Source organism: Leuciscus leuciscus, assembly GCF_965113295.1.
Source record: "Leuciscus leuciscus genome assembly, chromosome: 11".
Lineage (NCBI taxonomy): Eukaryota > Metazoa > Chordata > Actinopteri > Cypriniformes > Leuciscidae > Leuciscus > Leuciscus leuciscus.
Window position 1 is genome coordinate 26882127 of NC_138735.1, and position 22750 is coordinate 26904876.

Genomic DNA, 22750 nt, shown 5'->3' on the forward strand with positions numbered 1-22750 from the left:
TTGGTAGCTTCGCCAACAATGAAATATCAATTGCCCAAAATCCTTCTGCACATAGCTGTATATTTAACACCAAATATGCTCTGATTGGCTGTGGTTGTGTCTGATCACGCATCCGGTAAGGACAGAGAAATAACTTGCTGCTTTAATCTTATCGCATCATGTCTGGTTAGGAAACGCTAGCACCAAGTTTGTCCAGAGGGAATTCCCAGCAATTTCTGTATTGCAAATTGCTTTGGATAAAAAGTGTCCGCTAAATGACAAATCGTGAATTGCCCTGAATTGTGGAGGACACTTGTATCTGTCTGCATTGCTCTGATTATTGGTGTTATAGGCCAGACACTATTATCCTCAAGTGTACTGTGAACATAAACAATCCATATTCAACACCACACCCAACACAAACCCATCAAAGGCTTCAGGCTGACTGAAGACGGGGAGTGGGCCAAAACCCACATGTAGGACAAGAGAATCCGTGAGGATCAATAGATCTGAAAAGAGTCATGCATTTCAAGAGAATGATTTGAGAGTTGCATAGCTTCTCATCATGGTGAAGATCCCCATATGATCCCATTATTAATGCATCAACATTGATACATCTGCAAGTGAAACCAAATCAACCAAACTAAGGTGAGATTCTCTCTCAAGTAAGATGTTACCCAAATCTATGCAAATCATCAACATATTAATTACCACCAAAAAGATGCAAAAAGTCCATCTACATTATGTTTTTAGGCTAAACAAAATCCAGTAACAGTGTTCTTCTACTAAGATACTTCAAAGTTGTCAAGTCAGCAGAAGTCTTGCTGACTTACTGGAACATTTACCTCAGCCGATGTCGGTTTCCAAGAAAGATGTGACTTTTAATGAGCTGCCAACCAATGAGTTGTCAATTTGGCAGTGAAGCTTTGCTTTGCAACTGTTATTTTAGGGTTACTGCACTCTCTCTGTCCTCCAGAGTCATTGGACTCGTTTTGCAGCGTCAACTGTCTAACCTTACAGTGGGTTCGTCGATGTTAGGCAAAATTCAGCATTTAACAATTGGCCCCTGTTCAGTTCAAGATGTGGACTTGGAATAATGGGAAGCAAATCTGCAATTCAAAGAAATTCAAGAGTCAAACAACAGAGGACCTGCATTAGTTTAACACAAATTTTGCATTTAACCTATTATCATTTTTATACACTACCGTTCAAAAGTTTGGTGACAGTCAGAATTATTTTTTTAATAAAGAAATTTCAAATAAATGCTGTTCTTTAGAACTTTCTATTCACGTATTTTGGTCATGTGACACTGAAGACTGGAGTAATGATGCTGAAAATTCAACTTTGCAATCACAGGTAAAGTACATTTTAAATATATATTAAAGTAGAAAACAGTAATAAATGCAGCCCTGGTAAGCATAAAAATCTAACCAACCCCAAACTTTTGAAAAGTACTGTATATTGCTTACATAATTTTCCCTATATTCCCTAATAGGTAGAAAACATTTTCTCAATTACCTAAACTTTACGTTTACTTAAACTAAGTTACAATTCTATCAAATTAACACCACCATCCAAACATGCTTTGCCAAAGGCACCATAACATGTCTAATACATTGTTTTCAGACACTATTAAAAAAATAGATACTTACAATCTGAATCGATGAATCACATAATGTGTGATAATATATAAAACATTATTGGGGGGGGGGGGGGGTTCTTAGATCCTAAAAAAGTTAATTTATTAAAAATAATTAAGCAATTTGGCTGTGTGTACTTATGTAAGTGTAGTTTTTATTTAGACTTCACACTGAAAAATGAAATACATTATGGAAAAACTACACTTACAGCCGTTAAATGAATTAAATTCCATTTTAAATCCATAAATTTTTCTTAATGGTGCACAACTCTGGTGTACAAATGCCGTGTTTTATGCCCAATATATAGATTTTCCCTTGTCCATCTCTCTGACAATCTAATCACAGCTTGTATCACTTTATTATTACATATCGCCTCTGAAAGTATCCAAGCGCAATAATTGACCTTTGCTATTATTCCACTTTCAAACGCAAGCGAAAATCTAATAAGAGAAACCGACAGGGAACGAAAAGGCAGAGAGTGCTTCAATAAAGATACAGCTGAGCACAGCTTTGGGCATCGGTTTACCTGAACAGAGTTGCTAACTGTAGATTACATCTTTTGAAGTTCATTTTGAGGTTTTTGCACCCTGCTGTTCCACTTTTAGAGAACTGGAGAACTAATGGCCGAGAGACATCATTTTCAGAGAGATATCACCGAAGAGTTGCGGCCAGAGCCTTTTTTTTCCCCTGCAGGACGAGGTTTAAATAATCGCATTGGTGTAATGGGATGTGTGGTGTTGATTAATGGTTTTTCTCCACGTGTCAGGGTTTTGTACCTCTGTCTGTGCCCTCTGAGTGCATTTGTCTCAAGCTGCCGTTTACAGTTTCATGGCTCGACTCACAACGGCCTCTAAATAAAGAATTTATAACGGAAGGCACTTTCACTAATCGAATACATCTCTGCATGGGCCGTAAGTGAAGTCAAGTCAGTAAGCATGTAAAGCACATACAAGTTTAACTAACCAGCCTTCTACACACTAAAAAAAAATGGTTCTTCAGCGGTTCTTCAGGGGTTCTTTGCGGTGGTTAAGGTGCTATGTGGCACCTCTTATGGTTCTACATAGCACCATTTGACAAAGGTAGGTGCTATATGGCACTTAAAGTGGTTCCCCTATGATTACAAGCCAATTAACCACTTTTAGTGCTATTTAGCACCATTTTTGTTTAGAGTGTACTAAGGTTTACGTAATTTTTTTGAGTCAAACAGACTCAAGGAAAATAAGTATAATAGTGAATATAAATGGTTTAATATTCCACACCAATAACGATCTAAAACAAAAAGTGATTTGAATGAAAAAATGCTTTTTCTATGAACTCTGCTACTTCAGCTTTTCCTCAAATAATATATTGGACAAAAATCTATCAACATTTGTTTTAATATACTGTCACAGTTTGAATGGTAAACTACAAGCGTCTACATTTCAGACAGCCATCAATCTCCTCAGTGTCAGATCAGCATGAGATATTGAAAATATTGTGAGCTACTTGCTAATGCGTCAGACGTACAACATTCATAAACCCTCCGCTGTCTACATTCTTAAAATCACTGAGTGTCTTTTTTTCCTTCTGTCTTTTTTTGTCATTTCTCCAATTTAGCCAGAGCTTGAGATGGAAAGGAAAAGTAGTCATTTTCTTTCTTGGCATTCATGACGGCCTTTAGACGGCAAGACATTCAGGAGATTTTATTATTATTTTTTCCAATAATAATCAAGGCAAAAACACTTCACTTCTGTCTTTTAGAGTCACACACATCAGGGTTTTTTTTTTCCTTCCTCCTTTTGATGCCTGGACAAGCTCGGACTGATCAAAGGCACAATCTATCTTAAGAAGTTACCAACAAATTCATCAGGCCCGCACACACACAGGCACATTTTAATCTGAATGTGGATCAAAGAGTCGACAGATGTTTTAGAAAAGACTTCTATAGAAAAGAGGGGGAAAATCATACTTACAAGCTTCGAAAAACCAAACACAAATTGAACGCAATGGTCTTTGCTGTGTCAAGGCAACTATTTCCAATATGGCAAAGGAGAACAAAAATATTAAGATGAGAAAGTAGTCTACCTGATTTTCTTACTTCACTGTTCTAGCTATAAAATAGAAATTAAAAATAGACAAAAATGTCAACAGACATCTGTTATTTTGTTGTTTAGCTCCATATTGTATTTAAAGTCAAATCTGCTCCTTACATCTGTTATAAAAAAGACCACGTGGAAGTTATATAACATGTTTTTCATTCAAGAGCATGAAAACCTTCATGACTGAAATACATCTAGACATGTTTACATCCATAAAAATGTACTATACACCACAGAAATCCTTGAAAATCCTTAAAGTCGGGCTCAGAATTTTCTTCATGCTCACATCTGAACCTGAATCAGTCAGACCCATAATGCTGAACATCAAATAACATACTGAGTATGAATATGTATTCAATGAAGTGAATATGAATATGTAATGCACTATCATAGACCTGTGTGAGCAAAGATTGATATCCTATGATGACACATCTCAAAGTATATTGCTACTTTCCGAGCACATTGTACAAAAAAAAGAAATGGCGGAAATTTCTAGTGTCAATTTGATTTGCTGGCTTAAATGCAATTTTTTGAGAGCCAATGTGCATAGGTTGTTCAAAGTCTACCAGAAGACGTCATTTTTACAAGTTCTCGGTACAGTAAGTGCTTTCAAGGTTGCTTCAAAGAACAACAGTTTTCAACAGGAAATGTTTCTTGAGCAGCATGAATGATTTCTAAAGGATCATGTGACACTGAAGACTGGAGTAAAGATGCTGAAAATTCAGCTTTGCATCACAGGAATAAATTACACTTTAAAATATATTAAAACAGAAAACAGTTACTTTATATTGTAATAATAGCTGCTAAGTGGACAAGACTAGCCTGGATGCCAGCCGAACTTAGCCCCGCCCACAAAATTTTTAGGTCGGGAAGTTCGGTCTGGACTCGTTCCGTTGAGGAGCTATTATGCCCGAACAAAAATTGTTCGGACCAATCAAATTGTCAGGGCGGGCTTTATACGATGATGGACAGATGAGCAACGTAACGTAATCATCCACGTCACCAATGAGCGCTTGGGTTGAATTCGTTTACAACACAGATGACTGCCGCTGGAGAATTGTTATTTCACAAGTTCACACTTACAAATAAGTCAGATAGAATAAATGCATATTTGGCGTGCTGTTTGAGGAGAGGCTCCGGGCTCGGTAATCGGCCCGAACCCAAAGTGCTCCCCCCGTATTCCAGGCTGTGGAAGAACAGGCCGAGAGTGAGTGGAGGGATGCTGAAAACTGTCAAGGAATGTTAGGTGAGTTGACAAAGTGAATAAATATATGCTTCCTCTCATGCTGATAGTGTAGACCAGACGGTCATTGTTTGATGACAAGTTGATTGGATTGATTATTTGAACGTGCTCCTCTCGAACTTTGCTTATAAAACATTATGTGTAGATTCCGCCATCGCGTCTGTTATAGAAGATATCGACAGCGCATTGATTTTAAAAGAGGAACAGAGAACCACGATCAAGACATTTGCCGATCGGAAACATGAATGAAAAACATACGTCACTTACTCCGATGCTCTGATTGGTTATAGGTCTATCCAATTGAGGGCAGAGGCATTTTCCTTCCTGGTTCGGTTGAAACACGCCCCATAATCAAAGCTCAATGGAGCAGTATCAGACTCACATTCTGACTAGAATCTGAGTATGACGACGTCAGGCTAGGACAAGACCTTAAAGAGACCATAAACAAAGCAGTGCTTGATTACCATTTTGAATATTAATCATGCTGATCGCTATCTTCATTCCTGGCAGCTCATGTTGTTATGAAAATATTTATGAATTGGAATGTTCCTAAAATAGGAACGTAAAATAGGGACAGCCTTTTCTGTCTGTGACGTCCTGACTTCTTTGCTCGCTTTCATCACTTTTGCTCTTATTCCCGTGCACTAAACTGAACAGCCAATCAGAATACTCTCTCTCAACGACGGGGCCAATGCCAATGGATGCCGATTCAAAATGGGCCAGCCAACAATCAACGACGGTCAACCATCAGCTTGATTGGTCAGGGTCCTGATTCAGCATGTTAAATTGATGTCGGGGCCGTCAGTGAGAGAGATCACTGTGATTGGCTGTTCAGTTTAGTGGACGAGTCATTGCACGAGAAGAAAAGCGAAAGTGATTAAAGCGAGCAAAGTCGTCAGGACGGCACAGTCAGAAGGCTGTTCCAATGTTGGGCCGTTGTCGAGTGTCGGCCAGCCCAGTTTTTGCAGTGAGTTCCGCACCATCGGCTCTAGTTGGCCATTGTCCGGGGTATTTTGGCCGATTGAGCATGTTGAATCAGCGTACGTTGGCATTGGCACCGTCAGTGAAAGAGAGAGAACTCTGATTGGCTGTTTAGTGAACAAGTCAGTGCATGAGAATAAAAGCGAGAACTGATGAAAGCAAACACAGAAGTCAGGACGGCACAGACAGAAGGCTGTTCTAATTTTACATAATCTTAACTGAGCTTTCCAATACGCAAATATTTTCAAAACAACATGAGCCGCCAGGAATAAAGAAAGTGATCAGAATGATATTCACAATATTAAGCAAGCGCTGCTTTGGTTATGGTTTGTATATCTGCAATCCTAGTTTCGGTTTCCCTTTATGAATGACGAATATACACAAATTTAGACTATATCTGCTGATCTAGACAGTTATTTCCTTACAAACAGGCACAGACCGCACGTGATAGTTGACCATCGCCTGTAGTTCTTTTGGTGTGTTCAAGCCATAGACTGTAAAAAATATGGACAAAGCGTCTGTGACGTCACCCATAGACTTTCTGAAGAACGGGTTTGAAGCCGTTTATGGGGGGTGTGGGCGGCGCCATCTTGGAAAATCTTGGGAAACCCTAACCCCGCCCACCTTCTGACGCAGCGCGCGTCACTCAGCTCGCTCTGCTACTCCGGTTATCTCTGTGTATATTTTAGGCAACGAAATATGTTATAAAACACCATACTAACTCTTTTCGTTTTCATTTAAAGAAATCTTAAACATTATAGCCACACAAATGTGGTTCAGGCAACGCGTATTGATTATATTCACTGCACATAACGTTTGCCTATTTATAACAAAACGAAATATAAAACACAAACCTGCCTCTTTTCGTTTTAAATATAATATAAAAATATTAAACATTTTAATATGGTCCAGGCAATATGTGCATTTGTACTAAACAACAGATGTTGCAGTAAACAACATTACAGATCATCTTCGTTGTATTAAAATTTAAAATGACAAAACTCAACCCAGTCTCTTTTTGTTAAATTTCAGTTTTATCAATATTAGCTATTATAAAAGTATAAGTAAAAGGTAAAGTTACAATAAGCTATACAAATAAAGCAAACAATTCAGTCAAACATAAAAAGTCATGCGCTCGATCTAGTCTAACCATACAACGGTACAAGTTAAATATAGCTTATAAAGTTATGAAACTTCCCCTCAGCCAAAACGATTGCCCACGAGACCAAAAATCGCCCGTTAGATATAGACAAGACGAATTATATCTCATGTTTAACCACTACAGAGACGCCAGAGTCAGCGGCAAACCTCAAAACGTCTAGCCGATGAAAGGCTGCTCCAGGCGGGGTACATCGCGCCGAGCGCCCGGTCATCGCTGGATCTCACAACTGGATACAATTTTCATAAATCTTTATAAATAAACCACAGATTTGAGCTTTAAACAACTACATTCTCGCCTGAAAAACTCTTAAAACTACATTTCATGATACAGAAACAGTAGTATTATATGTCAACTGTATTAAAAAATGGCGCTTCTTATGTTGTCATTCTGCCTTTCAGCTGTCAATCAAGCTGTCAATCAAAGTTAACCACGCCCTTATTGTCATACATTTTATATCTAAATACTATCTAAACTAACGAGTTAGAAAAAAATTCACTACCCTCGCCGTTGTCAGGCACTCGGAACCTATCGAAAAATCCAATAAAAGTCCATGGGACCAACCTGTAAAAACATGATTTTATGCTGTGAAAACGGACATTTTAACATGGGGGCTATGGACATTTGCTCCCTTTTGGGACCTTCCCCTAGCGGATTTTCGATGTATTGCAGTTTTTCACACTTCCGGGTAGGCTTCATTTTTCAGATCAGAATGTTGCCCCTTGGTTCAAGCGCATGTTTTTAGCCGAAATGCAGCCGACATGATGCGACAACATCGGCTTTCGTGGCCGCTAGTTTTTTGATGTGAGCCCGACTAAAAACTAGCCTGACTTTCTGTCTTAATATACATTTTTGTCTAGAAAAAGATGCTAAGACCTTATATGAGTAATAAACTAATATGACAAAGTCTGGTTATGCAAGCAGTTTGAATGCAAAAGAATTAAGTTATTAGAAGCACTAATAAAGACGTCTGATACGATGATATGTTTGATATATTCAATCAGAACCAATTAAAATGAACACGTTAGACTCTAACACAGTAACAAGGTTAGACGGAGACAGGAAGAGTGCACTATACGCAATGGCTAAGTCTTTCAGAAGAGATGCTGGGGATGAAAGCTGAAGTGTCAGCTCCCCATGGGAAGAACCCTGTGGTTCTACTGGTGAAGGGTTCCCCCTGATCTGTGTATCTTCAAAGGTCACTCACTGCATGGCTCTGTACTCATAAAAGAGACAAGACACAGATAAAAGAGCAACTGATTAAATTAGAAGCAGGGGAAGACAGAACCAGCTGTGATGATAAATGAACTTTCATTAGTCTAGTTTTACATTAACCGGGAAGCGACGAGATGTGCCTGGCTGTGGGCGTCTTTATCCTTGTCCTATTATGTTTTCTTACGTTGATATGGTTCAGAGAGAAAAGACGGAGATGAGAAGAAGAAAAGACTGAATTTTAAATGTGAGCCTACAGAGGAGCAGGAGCCGTCCCCATCCGTCTCCTAAGCCCAGAGTGAGTTTTTGATCATGGACTCGGTTAATCAGGATAGGTCCAGAGTGCTGGAGCCTTCTAAGACAGGAACGCATTCTAAGACAGAGGAAAGATTTAGTTCATCATGAAAAAAAAAAAAAACTTTGCATTTATATAAAAATCTTCCCATGAAACTAGACGAATCTGATGAAAATGAAATTAAAATTAAATCATGTTCAACCAACATCAAACCAATTAAACGTATATATACCGCTATCATAGCCAGAGTTTCCGCTAGAAAAAAATGGTGCCGGTCAAAGTGACCGGCAGAGATTTCGTTTTCCGGACATTTTGATGATATGCCGGTCAAATATTGCCTCTTAATTAGTCAAGTTGAGGAAAACTGGAGGCAGGCTATGTAACTTAAAAAAAATGACATAATCAGGCCGTACAGAACGCAACATGTTTATTAGCCTAACTTTCAAATAGACGAAAAAAAAAACATGAACGTCCGATTGGCGTCAATCAACGCCAATTGTTTTTACTATGGTTTCACATTCATAGTTTAACAAACCAATCCCCCTTCCCCACATAAAATATCTGAATATCTCGCGGTGTAAATAGCCGCATTTCCATTACAGATTTGCGCAAATGTTTTGCGCTATTATCTAAATATCGATAAAAAACTATTGCGAAATGACGGCGTTTCCATTAACCGATGTTATATGCGACTAAACGTCCTTTTTTCTCTCACGATAAGTCATTTAAAAAATCACGGCAACGGACGTTGGTTTATATAATATCACTGCCACCGCATTAGACATTATTATTATGATTAATGGAAGGAGACGTGGCGTGTTATCCAAGCATTAATGGCAGGGAAAGACCCTTGTATACTGCGAACGACACATAAGGAGTTTCTGGGTGTTTCGCCCTCATTTTTGCTCCGAGGTTTTGATTGTGGCATTTATTTGAGATTTAGAATCCAGTATTCCTATAGGCTAATTATTGTTTCTTTTATGGATTTAATAAAGCACTCTGTCTCGTATTCTGTCCAAACGATCCATGTAGGCTACTTTTGTCCATTCGTTTTTCCTTTTTTAACCCGTAATTGAAAAACGAAAAATGAACGGTTGTTGTCTTTTTAAAACGCAAAGTTGAACACCAAAATTTTAATTTGAACTGGCTACACAAACTGCGGCGCAAAAAAAGTAAATACCGACGCATTTTCTGATTTTTGTTTATGACTTTTTGCCCCTTTATTAAACATTTAACATATTCACAAATTAATATGGAAAACATGTCGATTTTACTGGTTTTCAAAGGCCAAATTAGAACCTGGAATTGATGTTTTTCCCGCAGTGCTGAATGAGAAGAGCCATTAATAGCCTATTATAAATAAACTATTGTTTTCTAAGTGTCGGCTAAAATCACATCTCCATCTCCGCTGTTAAGCAGATGCGCTTTTAGAGAGAAATGCACCTTTCATACAGATTAGGTACATAATCAGAAGGTATTAGCTTTCGATTCGAATTTGTTCGTTTTAAAGTGGACATTTCAAGCTTTAGCCTACATAGGCTATATTTTGTTTCAATTCTCACGCTCCAGTTTATGGAGATCATGAAAGTGCGTCTGATTTTTGATTTTTGATTTTACAAAAGCACAACGTTTTCTTGTTATTGTGAGTTTACACAAATAAAAGTAGTTGAGAATAATGTATTATTATTTTCTGTATGACCAGAAATGACAGAGTATTTTAAGTTGTTTCCACTGTTAATAGGAAAATGCAAGTGGTCACGCCCGCGCCTCCGTGCCATGCAGTGCGCGCTCCACACTCAGCTTTGTTCCTTTTTTGCATAAAAGCGTCTTCTAAATATAGCTTATTAAATGTTATAATATAATAAAATAATATAAAATGATTATTATTTGCGTAGCTATACATGGACCTCAAACACACCGCGTCTTCTAAGTCAGGTGACTGCAAATGCGCAAAAACTGTTTCCATTGCAGTTTTGCGAAATATTCCTTTTTCGAATTGCCTGAAAAACCACCTCATGCGAGCATAAAAACGTTCTTGCGATAAACGGGAGTTTTTGCGAAATTAACGTGTTTCCATTGTGCGTATTTTTAATTCGCAATTTCAATTTGAAGGGTAGCCTAATAATGGAAACGCGGCTAGTGTCTCTCCACAACTTGCAATGCGCATAAGCCGCGTAACCTTGTTCTCCGCAAGGCGACTTCGCTGCTTCGTCTTGATCCGATTCTGCTTTTTCTCCGGTGGTGGTGGAGCTGTCTGGACATCTGAGGCTTCAGGCGTTCCTGATTCACCATCGTCCGTCGCGTCTGGCCTCTGAAAAAAGCTTTTACGGCTAGTCTGCCTGGGCCTGGCCATATTTGAAACGTCTCACTCATTCGTTCGTTGTCGTTGTTTAGGTCTATATTACAGCCGTTTTAGGCGTGCGCTTTATTTGAAATGCAGCATGCGATGTTGTTTAATAACTTTCAAACGGTAGAGCCTGTTCCTTTATAAAAGCCAAAGGTCGGTGTATTTTTGTTTGATACATACATTTTAGGCTTATTCTCAAATTCAGATTGTGTTAGGGGGGCGGGATTATTAGGTAATTTTAATCGGACAATTTGACCGGAGAGATTTAATTTTGTCGGACATTTCATTTTTTTTCCGGCCAATGTCCGGTAATTACCGGACAACGGAAACCCTGATATATATATATATATATATATTATACTGTACACACACAATGGGCTTACATTAAAAAATGACTATGTAAGACTACAAATGACTTCATATTTCCTGATTGATAGTTTCCCCAGTCAGAGTTTCCGCTAGAAAAAAATGGTGCCGGTCAAAGTGACCGGCAGAGATTTCGTTTTCCGGACATTTTGATGATATGCCGGTCAAATATTGCCTCTTAATTAGTCAAGTTGAGGAATACTGGAGGCAGGCTATGTAACTTAAAAAAAATGACATAATCAGGCCGTACAGAACGCAACATGTTTATTAGCCTAACTTTCAAATAGACGAAAAAAAAAAACATGAACGTCCGATTGGCGTCAATCAACGCCAATTGTTTTTACTATGGTTTCACATTCATAGTTTAACAAACCAATCCCCCTTCCCCACATAAAATATCTGAATATCTCGCGGTGTAAATAGCCGCATTTCCATTACAGATTTGCGCAAATGTTTTGCGCTATTATCTAAATATCGATAAAAAACTATTGCGAAATGACGGCGTTTCCATTAACCGATGTTATATGCGACTAAACGTCCTTTTTTCTCTCACGATAAGTCATTTAAAAAATCACGGCAACGGACGTTGGTTTATATAATATCACTGCCACCGCATTAGACATTATTATTATGATTAATGGAAGGAGACGTGGCGTGTTATCCAAGCATTAATGGCAGGGAAAGACCCTTGTACTGCGAACGACACATAAGGAGTTTCTGGGTGTTTCGCCCTCATTTTTGCTCCGAGGTTTTGATTGTGGCATTTATTTGAGATTTAGAATCCAGTATTCCTATAGGCTAATTATTGTTTCTTTTATGGATTTAATAAAGCACTCTGTCTCGTATTCTGTCCAAACGATCCATGTAGGCTACTTTTGTCCATTCGTTTTTCCTTTTTTAACCCGTAATTGAAAAACGAAAAATGAACGGTTGTTGTCTTTTTAAAACGCAAAGTTGAACACCAAAATTTTAATTTGAACTGGCTACACAAACTGCGGCGCAAAAAAAGTAAATACCGACGCATTTTCTGATTTTTGTTTATGACTTTTTGCCCCTTTATTAAACATTTAACATATTCACAAATTAATATGGAAAACATGTCGATTTTACTGGTTTTCAAAGGCCAAATTAGAACCTGGAATTGATGTTTTTCCCGCAGTGCTGAATGAGAAGAGCCATTAATAGCCTATTATAAATAAACTATTGTTTTCTAAGTGTCGGCTAAAATCACATCTCCATCTCCGCTGTTAAGCAGATGCGCTTTTAGAGAGAAATGCACCTTTCATACAGATTAGGTACATAATCAGAAGGTATTAGCTTTCGATTCGAATTTGTTCGTTTTAAAGTGGACATTTCAAGCTTTAGCCTACATAGGCTATATTTTGTTTCAATTCTCACGCTCCAGTTTATGGAGATCATGAAAGTGCGTCTGATTTTTGATTTTTGATTTTACAAAAGCACAACGTTTTCTTGTTATTGTGAGTTTACACAAATAAAAGTAGTTGAGAATAATGTATTATTATTTTCTGTATGACCAGAAATGACAGAGTATTTTAAGTTGTTTCCACTGTTAATAGGAAAATGCAAGTGGTCACGCCCGCGCCTCCGTGCCATGCAGTGCGCGCTCCACACTCAGCTTTGTTCCTTTTTTGCATAAAAGCGTCTTCTAAATATAGCTTATTAAATGTTATAATATAATAAAATAATATAAAATGATTATTATTTGCGTAGCTATACATGGACCTCAAACACACCGCGTCTTCTAAGTCAGGTGACTGCAAATGCGCAAAAACTGTTTCCATTGCAGTTTTGCGAAATATTCCTTTTTCGAATTGCCTGAAAAACCACCTCATGCGAGCATAAAAACGTTCTTGCGATAAACGGGAGTTTTTGCGAAATTAACGTGTTTCCATTGTGCGTATTTTTAATTCGCAATTTCAATTTGAAGGGTAGCCTAATAATGGAAACGCGGCTAGTGTCTCTCCACAACTTGCAATGCGCATAAGCCGCGTAACCTTGTTCTCCGCAAGGCGACTTCGCTGCTTCGTCTTGATCCGATTCTGCTTTTTCTCCGGTGGTGGTGGAGCTATGAGGAGTGGATAGTGCCACGGATAACTTACCGAAGTCGACAGTCGTGTACTTTTACGTGACAGAAGGGGTACGCCGCACCACAGACGCGTGACACCAACGCGTGACTCCAACGTCGCACCACAGCACGCCGCACCACAGACGCGTGACACCAACGTGTGACTCCAACGTCGCATCACAATAAAATAATATCTATTTTTCCCCCTAGCTTTTCTTATCTTTCCTTTGTTATCTTTCTAATCAATCATTCTTTTCTTGTATTCTGATGACATTGAAAATATCACTGATACAAATTTTGTATTGTATACTAAGTTGTGTATGTCATTAATGTCATCTCTGAATGGTTTACAAACATAGTATTTTTTTAAAAAAAATAATTCACTCACTTTCTACTGGATATGAGGACTATGCAAATTATACACCATCAAAGTCACAACTTTTTGCACAATTATTAACAACAACTTAAAGTTGAACAGATAAATTCATTAATTGTAATCTATAAACATAATATTCTGGAATGTGTCATTCTGAGTTTTTACTTTTGAAGGTGGTAATAATTTTAATTTACACAGTTGACCATAATGGGCGAATACACAATATGAAACTATTCACGATATTGTTTACAGGAGAAGGTGACAAGAAAGTATTTTAATAGCCTATATTATTTACAAGAAATCAACAATGAAAAAAATATAAGACAGGGAAATAGTCTTTTAGTCACAAAATGCAAAACAATGTAGGTTCATGTTCAAATGTTCAAAACTAGGGCTGTCAGTGTCGACTATTTTATTTATATATTTTTTGGTCATAAAGATAGATCTGAAGTGAACAATAGCCTTTATGACTTAAATACATATTACAAATGAGGCAATATAATTGGTTCAAATAAAGTAGGGTATTAAAAGTAATTATTATTTTATTTTATTTAACAACACTATTAAAATACATGAAGAAATATATAAACAATGAACATATGTATATTATGTACAAATGCCAACAGAGGGCGCAAGAGGGCTGACGATAATTGTTACACTTTACATCAAGAGCTGTACTACGGTGACGCATTGCTGCCACATACATATTATTTTTTCCCCTCAATTATGTTGTAATAACGAGATCTTGTGTCGTTTTAACGTCATCTTTTGTCGTAATAACGTGATCTTATGTCGTTAAAACGACATATTTTTCTCGTAATAACGAGATGTCGTTAAAAACGACATCTTTTTTTTGCCTTTATAAGGACATGTGTAGTCATGTACAAAATATGCCTTTATCCACATAAAATTGACAGCCTATAGCGCCTTTATCACACTTCTACGTTCAAAAAGCTTAAGCAAATAGTAACAGCCCCCAATCAGGCAAAATTAATCAATGAGGCCCTTTTTTAAAATATATTTTATATAGGCCTATAAGTTTTTTTTTTATATTATATATAGCCTAAGATTTATTTTTGTTAATAGGCTATATCTTCATTACCTAGAGATATAATTAAACAAAAAGTAGTCAAAACACATCTAACAGAACGTAGCCTAAGTTGTTTATTTTTTACAACATTGTGTTCTTATTTTGTTTAATTAACGAAATGTCAATCTTCATCTTTATAACAGAAGATACAATACAAAAATCTTCAAGATACAGCCATATAGGCTACAATCTTCACATGTATAACGGATTATCACCTTATAAACAGTCCTTTGTGTGGTGGAATAATCAATGCTATATAGAAATATATGGTTACCGGTAGTATAATTTAAACTTTATTTTATTATTTTATTTGTTCATTAACTAATTATGCTAACTCAACTAATTTAATGTAAAGAGCTGGATACTAATTACTAATTAAATAATGTCAAATATTAAATGTAGGCTATTGATTAGAGTTGCCATAGACTGAAGGATTTTTCTAAACTAGTAGTAATTTATTTAAGCAATTAGGACTAATCTCACGTTTAAATTCAATCCTGGGTGTATGGCTATTCCGCGCTCAAGCGCATAAAACTTGCCGCAAAGCACCGGCAAAAGTAGGCTAATGATATAATAAATGTGTCTGAAAAAAATAATGAAGCATTTTAATTGTTTATTAATGACTAGTCTTTTCTAAATCAGTGTAGGCTGCCTGCAAACACATCTACATCCCGCTGTAATTTAGCCTCTAGAGATGCGCCTTTCATACGGACAGGATCACATAATCAGATGGTATACCGTAGGCTATTTGCTTTCGATTGGATTTTTTTTCGTTGGTGGATAACATTTTTTATTTTTTTATAAACTTTATATAGATAGTTATATTTCTCATGTCTGTGAGGCTTGTCTATACACTGTTTTTCGGTTCGTTTTTGAGACGCGCTCGAATTCACAGAGATCATGAAAGCGCGCCCTGTTCGTTTTATTTTATTTTACAAAAGCACAACGTTTTCTTGTTGTTGAAAGTTTACACAAATAAAAGTAGTTGCGACGGATGTATTATTCTTTTCTGTATGACCAGAAATTATGGAGTATTTCAGTTGTTTCCACTGTTGATAGGAAAATGCGAGTGATGGCACCGGCGCGTCCATGTCATGCAGTGCGCGCTCCACACTCCGCGCTCCACACTCCGCACAAACACGATATGCGCTTAATAATAGCGAACATTTATCTAGGTTAACGTTAGAGCGAGCGGCCATGCCAGACTGATAAGTCTTCTTCATGTTTAACAAATCAAATTCTGTTTTATTTTATTGCGCCAGTTTGAAAAGGATCGACGACTGAAACACTTAGCAGCCTATACAGATAAACGCCCAACGCTGGTGTTTTTCTTTAAACAAATTCGTTTAGTCTTTAAAATAAATATTGTTTGTGGGCTAATTAATGCCACAATCATTTGTTTATTTTATTGGCTACTTTTATTTTTCATTTTTGTTTTGCATTGAATACCATTTAAAGGATTTGCTGTGCACCGCAATGCCATCCTCCCATAGAAAGCCACGTTAAGAGCCACCTTTATTTTCTTTATAATAAGGGTTTCTATCGGAAAACGCTTAACGCATAATTAAATGCATTGCGTTCATATTCTGGGCTCATCTGCTTTTCTGTAGGATAGTATGGTTTATTAATAAGGTGTGTAGGCTATAGCATTTGATCTTTATCACTGAAGTAGCCTATTAAGCCACATTAAGCTTTTTCTTTATTATAAGGGTTTTCTATGGGAGGAAAACGCTTAGCCTAATATGCAATTAAACACAATGTTCGTATTCTGGGCTCATCTGCTATTAATAAGGTGTGTACAGAATTTGATCATTTAACATGAATGTCCGTTGGGGGCTGTTATTTCTTCAGCTTTTTGAACGTATGATAAAGACATGATTGGCTATCAATTTTATGTGGATAAAGGCATATTTTGTAGCCTACATGACTACACACTTGAGTGGAAAAAATTATATGTATGTGGCAGCAATGCGTCACCGTAGTTTTTCATTAACTTCGATTTATGAATAAAGAATTTTCCAAGCAAAATTATTAAGTTGACTATATATTGTACAGAGAAATTTGAGTCAGAAAATTAAAAGAAGATATCAAAATTAGATAAATGTAGGCTATGTTTGAGCCATGTTGTCCATTAATGAAACATTGGCTATATCATTCCACAGAGAAGAGCTATGTGAGCAATTATAGAATGGTCTAACGTTTCCGTTTCCATAAAGCAAAAGCTGCATTTTTCGTCTACGGTATACATTTTTAGATAATCTTGTTACAGGGGTAATAATGGTAAATAATTTTAAATGATATTTCTTTTACTTTGTTTGTAATTAAAAATGTATGTGGGTTACTCCATGCTCTACTCCAATTAATATTTTCATACAAGGGGGACCATTTGTATCTGGAGGCAGGGATAGATTTTGCAAATAAAATATTTTTTATTACTTTGTTGTTAACTTTTCTGTCTAGAAAAGATAGACCATTTATTTAAAAACACTGCTGTAGAAAGACCAACAAGTTAGAGCCTGTTTATGGAATATTCGCTTCTTTTTTGATGACAAATTTAAAATTAAGATAGGCTTTAATATTAAACAAAAATTCACTTTAAAGAAAAGCTTCCTACAAAACAAAACAAAAATCATGTCTCCCGATAGGCTATAGCCTATTGCAAATCCAATCTTACTCATGCTATTCACTTTTCGTTATCAACATGGGAAAAATAACATTATATTGGGACGACGTGTGTATCAGGCGTCTTATTAGGCGACGTACTGAGGGACGACGTGTGTATCAGGCGTCTTATTAGGCGACGTGCCTGGTTCAGACGTTATGATTTTTTATACATTTCTCACGTACGCCGTCGCCACGTCGCCGTAAGGTATACGTTACTACTGTGACGCCGCCGTGACGTCGCCGCCGGTCTGTCGTCTGACGTCTCTATCAATCCCATTCAAAAATAGACACGGACTGACGGCGACGGAAGGGTAGACTGCTCCTTCGCCTTCTTCAGGGTAGACTTAGAAAAGGCATGATCTACCCGCCATACTGTCTGGACATCTGAGGCTTCAGGCGTTCCTGATTCACCATCGTCCGTCGCGTCTGGCCTCTGAAAAAAGCTTTTACGGCTAGTCTGCCTGGGCCTGGCCATATTTGAAACGTCTCACTCATTCGTTCGTTGTCGTTGTTTAGGTCTATATTACAGCCGTTTTAGGCGTGCGCTTTATTTGAAATGCAGCATGCGATGTTGTTTAATAACTTTCAAACGGTAGAGCCTGTTCCTTTATAAAAGCCAAAGGTCGGTGTATTTTTGTTTGATACATACATTTTAGGCTTATTCTCAAATTCAGATTGTGTTAGGGGGGCGGGATTATTAGGTAATTTTAATCGGACAATTTGACCGGAGAGATTTAATTTTGTCGGACATTTCATTTTTTTTCCGGCCAATGTCCGGTAATTACCGGACAACGGAAACCCTGATCATAGCACATGCTAAATGTAAAAGCAAGTAAGATATTACTTGTCACTGGCATTAACACATATTGGTTATAGAGTCAATGTATTGTTATACCCTTATGTCGTCTGCTCTTCAGCACAACGACGGTAAAACAAAAAACTTTTAAACTCTTTTAAATGTCAAACATATAGCAGCAATAAACACTAACAGGTATTTCCCTTCACTCAAAACAAATTAAATAACACTTAATTTCAACATTTACTCTACTTATCCAGTCCTATGCAAAGCATGCAGGTAATAAGAAATCTAATACTGAAATTCCAAAGTCATCAAGACAATGTTATTAGTCATTAAGTTACTACAACTTAAGTTTTTGAAATAATTCAATTAACGCAGAATTTTGTGTTTAAATTACACACAATATTTAGTTAATGTAATAATCAACATTATTATGTCAACATAACTCAATGAACTAATTTTTTCAACTTAAAAGGTTTAAAAAATAAATTAATATTTTTAACTTGCAACTATGAATTTATTTAAGTTTTGGTAACAGGTTCCCTGAATTACTTTTTAGAGTGTGTATTCTATAAAAAATATCTATTTAAATCTGATGTCTTGATATATTTTTTTTACATGTCTGTGGTCATATAAATACCATGCAAAAAGAATAATTCATATTAAAATGTATATATACGTTTATTTGCATAAATTAAATATATACAAGTTCAATTGAACCATCGAAATAGGAGGAAAATATTTTATATGTTTTTAAATATGTTAAATAAGGGGGAAGAACAAAACACTAAACTTGGTTAAGGTATTTATCCCAAAAAAATTATTAGGCAAAAACTACAGCATAGAAAAAAATAAAAATATGACAAGTAATACAACTGACTCCAAGCACATACGAAATATGCTATTATTATATAATTAACACATTTTTTATAATATTTGAACAATTTTCCTAATTCTAAAATTCTATTTTTAAAACCATTCAGAAATATTCTACCAAATTTAACCTACTAAAATTGATTTTTTTTTTATTTCCACAGTATTTGTGTATTAATTTCATAATTTCATTAGTAATGTAAAATTGTCACTGCACAAAGAAAAATCACACAACTTGTGATTTTATAATTACAATTTTCATTTTTGGGAAACTATTCCATTTAAAATAGTAATACAAACAGTCAGCAAATAAAATGTTACGAGGAAAGGGCTTTTGATTTTCCGAGCGGTGTTAACACCACGTGACCTTGACCCGGTCACTTCCAGAACATCGGATCTGGGATCACCGCAATGCTGCGGACAACTTAAAATGCCCAGGTGGATACCTGACCTTTTCACTGAAATCGCATAGTTAGCAGGTCACTTGTACAAAGTCATGAAAGGAATACACATTTGCTCAGATCTCCCAATTAACTTTTTAAGGATGTTCCATGCAATCAATGGCCTTCAAGCCATGATCAATCCATAAACCGTAAGCTGTCACACTCTCACACAAACACAATACTTTTTGTCCATTCTATTAATGCCCATTACATTTGTATTGATACTGTGTTTTTATTTCCCTACTCATGCATTCACCTTGGTTCCTGAAGGAATCAATACAACCGAATAAAAGATCTTTCTTGCAAGTTGCTTTGGTAAGACAACATCCTCTGAGGAAGAAATTGACATTTTAATGATATGCACTGTTGAGTTTCAGAAAAAAAAGTTGTGTTTATGTGCTCAGGGCATGGTTTAAACACTACTGTTTTTATGCAACAATATGCTGACAACTGTAACCTAAAACTGTAAGTGTAAAGACTTCAAGCCACACTTGATTTGAAGAACTACGAAAAAGCTCACATGCTGCGCACATCCACCAGGAATCTGTCAAAGACTCACGCTGAGCCTTCTGGGACTTAGACATGAGAGAAGCTCCCTGTTGTCTTATAAACTTGAACACTGAAGCGTCTTTGAACTAAAGGCCAAGAGATGAACTTCAGCAGCACATTTACAGCAGCAGAAGAAATATTCACTGGCTCAACCTCAAGGCAAAAGATTCGATAAAAGGGGTTCCAGTATATCTGCAAAGGGTCATTTTTTTATTTTCCAAGTTTCCAAGAAATGAAATTGCTCGACCAAAGCGTTATGTGGTATGATGTGTCAAAGAAGAAATTGTAAACTTTTCTCTTTTTTTTTACGATCTGCATGTTTTATTTTGGCTAAGGCACAGTATCAGAAGGGAAACTTTGCTGCAGCAACATTATTTGCACTGAATAAAATGAGATGAAGACAAGATCTCATGTTTGCATTGCCTGAATTATTCTACTTAGCCTAATTATTTTAATGCGTATGAACAACCTATATCCAACCTATACTACATATATATAAACACATATAATAACGTATTTTGCGCAGTGACGCAGTGCTTTGAAGTTTCTCAAAATAGGCTTTTTTCAAGTATTGCAGTAAGTTACCATGGTTTCTAATGACAGCCGTAATCATATACCTTATGTTTATATATCCATTATGTGAACCATAATATTTTGTGGTTGTAAAATAAATTGTACCTTACAGAACAGAGTTGTTGACAAGCGGCGCACGTGCAGGTGTTGTCGCCGCGGTCAAACGATATAATCCATTTCCAGGCTTGTTTCAGTTGTTTTTAAGTTTAAATATTCCACTTAATGCAGTGCATTTTTGTTCTCCGAGTCCAACTGTACATCGCGTTATTGTTTTAAAACAGTGAGAAACCGCTCCAAACGATTCAGTGTCCGAATGACTCACACTAAATCATGAAGCGATTCGGTACGTTTGACTGATTCATTAAAAAGAAGTGATTCAAAAGTGATTCATTCGCGTAGCGGGAATCGTTCTGATTCAAAACACTAAAGTAGGCCTACATCTGACTAAAAACATCAGAGATCTTTATATTATCCAATTAAGTGCAGCATATATATATACTTTTGCAAACCTACTGATGTGCTCTACACCTAAGGTACTGGCCAACTAAATTGGTGTGATCTGTGATGATAGTTTCAGTTTTTTGAGAAGGGCAGTTCCCAAAAAAACCCTAAAAAAACATCAGTAATCGCTAACCAGAAATCATAGGAATAGCAAAGATAGTGCAATGTATCTTCATCCCAAAATGCAATGCATTGCACAGCCAAGCACCTGGGGCCTAGATGAAGCTATATTGAAGGATATTGGTTGCTCTTTCATGCAGAAGGCCTCAATAATGAAATGCCAAGCAAAAATGTTGAGATGGATGCCTGAACCATCACATGCTGGTAAATGTTCATGGCACTGGTGTGATCTAATTATACAAGTGGGAAATTGTGGCTTTGGTGTGCAGTTCAAAGCTATCCAGCAAGGATTGTTGTCATATGATAAACTTTTTCTACCCTCTTCTTATCAAGCTCAAAAAAAGAGGATCTATAGTGATCAGCACACTTGAGAGCTTAAGACTAAAGCCAAACATTCTTAGTGTTCCTGATGGATACATCAAAGTCATGAGGTGATTAGCATGGGCCGACGTCAGCGCTATAATGTTCCAGAGGCAGCTACAAGCATACATTACACTGGGACTAAAATCAGCTCTGAAGGCATAAATCTAATTTACAGGCTCACTTCGCCCACATTCAGACATGCAGAGAGACCGTATTTTATGTTGGGGGTGCCATTAGGGTGGTAAAATTGCTTGTTTGACACTGGGATTCAGCAGATTTATCTTATTGCCTATATAAAATTTACATGATAAACAAAAATACTAAACCAATAACTTTAACAAATACAATTAAATCAACTTTAAAAATCGCTAGTACATTTCACAAATGATTACAAAGAAAGGGCAAGTAAAAAAATTTATTAAATATGACGTTTTGAAGTAGAAATACTAAAAATAATATTTTTCTTGTAAATCGTATTCAATAATATTTGTTTTATTTACAACTTTGAAAAATAATTTTTCAGATTTTAAATAAAATTTGCAATATTTTTATACGTATATTTTCTTGTTAAATTGTACTCCAATAATCTTTGTTTTATTTACATTTTTAAAATATGCAATATTTGAATTATTTTGCATTCTTAACCAAGTCAAATAAGTAATAAAACCCATTTTCAGTGCTGGGTAGTAACTGATTACATGTAATCCGGATTATGTAAAAAAAATGTAAATACTTGTAATTAGATGATCATATTATGTTTTAAAATAGGCTATTGTATTCACACAATTCCTTCACAGTTCCTTCACGAACACCAGTTTAGGAAACCCTGATGCAATGTAATATTCAATGCACTTCATGTTGTTGATAACAAAGAATTAAATATATTTTCTTTCTCTTTGTATTTTTATATAGTACAATTAATTTGATCCTATTCAATTCATTGTGATAAATAAGGTCAAAAGTAATCTAAAATTAATCAAAAAGTAGTCAGATTATATTTACTAAAATGTGTC

General features: G+C 36.3%; 1 long non-coding RNA gene across 1 annotated transcript in view; it reads right to left on the minus strand.

The window, feature by feature from the left end:
* Nucleotides 1–22080, minus strand: part of LOC309509153 — a 64665-nt gene extending 42585 nt beyond the window's left edge. The window contains exon 1 of the long non-coding RNA XR_014209807.1: nt 20859–22080. This is a non-coding gene — a long non-coding RNA (uncharacterized lncRNA). The remainder of the gene's footprint in view (nt 1–20858) is intronic.
* Between the last annotated feature and the right edge of the window lie 670 nt (nt 22081–22750).